This window comes from Myotis davidii, unplaced genomic scaffold (genome assembly GCF_000327345.1).
Source record: "Myotis davidii unplaced genomic scaffold, ASM32734v1 scaffold118, whole genome shotgun sequence".
NCBI classification, from domain to species: Eukaryota; Metazoa; Chordata; class Mammalia; order Chiroptera; family Vespertilionidae; genus Myotis; species Myotis davidii.
Genome location: NW_006290441.1, coordinates 2,382,113 through 2,385,266, shown reverse-complemented (window position 1 = coordinate 2,385,266; position 3,154 = coordinate 2,382,113). Strand labels below are relative to the sequence as shown.

General features: G+C 49.1%; 1 pseudogene; it reads right to left on the bottom strand.

Annotated features, from left to right (window-relative positions):
• LOC102759380 overlaps nucleotides 1-2,659 on the bottom strand; it is a 7,947-nt pseudogene extending 5,288 nt beyond the window's left edge.
• Nucleotides 2,660-3,154: the final 495 nt, after the last annotated feature.

Here is a 3,154-nt window from a genome sequence, read left to right as displayed (position 1 = left end):
CTTTTGAGTCCCTTTCCTTGGCCAATAAACCAGATCCCTAAGATCTACTACAACTAAGCAGCCAAAACTGAGTTTCAGTCAACGGAAGCCAATTTTTTTTTTTTTTTTTTTTTACCACCCAGCGGGAAGCCAATTTTAATACAGTATAGTTTGGGAATATCTGACCCTCAGGATAAAGTTCAAGTTCTGATCCTAAATTTTTTTTAACTCTGTTTCCTGTTATATACCAATACATCATTAATTTTCACACTACAACCTACATATTATGAATTTATTGATTCCAGAGAGGAAGGGAGAGGGAGAGAAAGATAGAAACATTAATGTTGAGAGAGAATAATTGATTGGCTGCCTCCTGCAGGCCCCCAACTGGGGATCGAGCCTGCAACCACGGCATGTGCCCTTGACTAGAATTGAACCTGGGACCGTTCAGTCCACAGGCTGATGCTCTATCCACTGAGCAAAACTGGCCAGGGCTACACCAATACTTTTAACAAACCAAAGCCCTTGCTATTGTCTCTGTACCCCCTGAGCTTTCTCATACCTAGGACTTTGAATATGATGCTCCCTTTAGCTGTAACACCTTTGCCAACACTGCAGGCCAAACCCAACCTGTCTTTCCAAGTCCAGCTCCACGGCGTTCCGCTGAAGCCTGGCTAACCTTTCAGCGTGAGGTCATGTGCTTTCCTCGGGGTTCTGTGCCCGAGGGAGGCAGTTGTGGGGCAAGGGACAGTCTGCCAGTTGATGTCAGGACCTGATCTGCTACAGCTTAGTATGTTTCTTTTACCTCTCTGAGCTTCAGTTTTTCTTAAGCAAAACAGAGATGAAAATAGCTACCTCTCAAAGTTAAAGTTTCTTTCATCATTCTTGTGGTTTTGAGTTGACAGAAAACCCAAACCAAATTGGCTTTTGACAAAAGGGCACTTATTGGTTTATTCAAGTGAAAAGTCTAGGTAGGGGCAAAGATGGCTTCAGGCATGGGTGAATTCAAAGCTCAAATAATATCGCCAGGACTCTGTACCTCCCCTTCTCTCAGCTCTGCCTTTTGTCTTGTCACCTTCAGACTTGGTTCATTTTCTTTTTCCTTTTCTAAAAAATATATTGATTTTAGAGACGATGGGAGAGGGAGAGAGAGAGAGAAGCATCAATGATGAGAGAGAATCATTGGCCACCTCCTTCATGCCTCCCACTGGGGATCGAAACTGCAGCCCCTGGCATGTACCCTGACTGGGAATTGAACTGTGACCTCCTGGTTCATAGGTTGACGCTCAACCACGGAGCCACGCCAGCCGGGCCAGTCTCGGTTCAAGGAGCAGCAAGGTGGCTGGCAGCAGTCCCAGAACCAGGCTTTGAACTGCAGTGTGCCTCAAGGCCGGAGGGGCACCGCAGTTCAAAGCCTGATGAGCTTGAGATCCACTTTGTCAGTAACTCTCGCTAAATTCTGTTGCCCTCACTGGCCTGGAGCACTTGATGCTTGAATTTGCTGGGGCCCAGGAGACTTGTTCTACCCAGGACCCTGGGGTGCAGCTGTGAGGGCAGCACATGGCATGAGAGTGAGTGGGGATGGGGGGTGAGGGGGGAGGGGAAGGACCTTTCACTGTGGGCATAGGTAAGTCAGCTCTCCCTCTTTTCATAGGTGTGGGGGGAGGTACATTATTCAGGAAGATGTGTCCTTGCATTGATTGATTTGTTGACCTAGCCAACCTAGGCCATTCAGAGAAAAGTCCTTCCGGTTTGTTTATTATTTATGTGCTTATTTAATTTCTGGTTAACGTTCCTCTTCCTGCCCTCACTATTAGGGGTGCAGACTGAATGAAACGGTTTCCCAAAGGCACTGACCATCAGGGTTGGTGTGGGGCTCCCTCCCTGAGGCCTGAGCTTCCAGGAAGTTTTGAGTTTAATGAAAAGAACTTGAACAGCGGGAAGCCCAGCCAGGGAATCTGCTCTTGTCTGTGGGGTTGTGTTCATTTCTTTCTTTTTTTTTTTTTAAGTGTATTTTATTGATTTTTTTACAGAGAGGAAGGGAGAAGGATAGATCAGTTGCCTCCTACACATCTTCTACTGGGGATGTGCCCGCGGTCAAGGTACATGCCCTTGACCGGAATCGAACCTGGGACCTTTTAGTCCACAGACTGACGCTCTATCCACTGAGCCAAACCGGTTAGGGCTGTGTTCATTTCTTTAGATTTCCTATTTGAACATGGAGCCTCGAGCTACGGGGGCCATCCAGGAGTCTGGGAAACAAGCTCTTACAGGAGAGCATGAAGGGCCCGGCTCGCCGCGTCTATAGGTGGCCCCACTCCAGAGCTGATGGGAGCTGCTTTGGGCTGTACTGCCGTAGAGGCACTAACTCTTCTCAGCCACAGTGTTAAGCAGGAAAGGCGCTGTGGCTTAACACACAGAATACCGAGGCTGCAGGGACCTGGCAGTTTCAACCTGCCTCCTCTTAAATTGTAGCAATGATTCTATTCCTGGGACTGGGCCCTAGCAGGGTAAAAACACAGGGACACTTTCTTAGAGAAGGAAAGGTCCCTGATCACAGGTATCTGAACAAGGACATAGTATGCACTTAAATAAGCTGCAGAATCATTGTTGGAAACTGTTTCAGCCCCTGTACCTCGAAGACAATTGCTGGGGGGGAAATGAGAATCTCTAAGTGCATGTTGGCAAGTCAGGAGGCACCGAAGGAAAATCTGAGCGGGCCGTCAGCGGCATCCAGCCTGGTGCTCGGCAGGCTCCGCAGCAGAGCTGAGTGTGGCTGAAAAGGAACTCCCTGTTCACCAGCTGCACTTCCTGGACTGGGCGTGGGGGCAAGCTCCTTTCTGGAGGATATCCCTTGACTTCCAGGTCTGACCCTTTGGTGTCTCAGTCGTTTCCAGGTGGACATCTTACCTCTCTTCCTGCCACTGGTTTCCACTGTCGCCTCAGCAATGCTCTCGCCACTCTTTGGGGATAGTGTCCCCTTCCCTGAGCCTGCCCTTTGGTCTCTTCCCCACAAGTAGCCACGGGCGCTCTGCCCAGGGACCTGCAGCAGCAGGGCCCCATAGAGAGCCACCCAGAGGCGAGTTCCAGCCCTCACTGTCATTTATTAACAGGGCGAGCGTGAGCTTATTTCATCTCTGTGAGGTTCAGTTTCCTCATCTGTAACATGGGGATA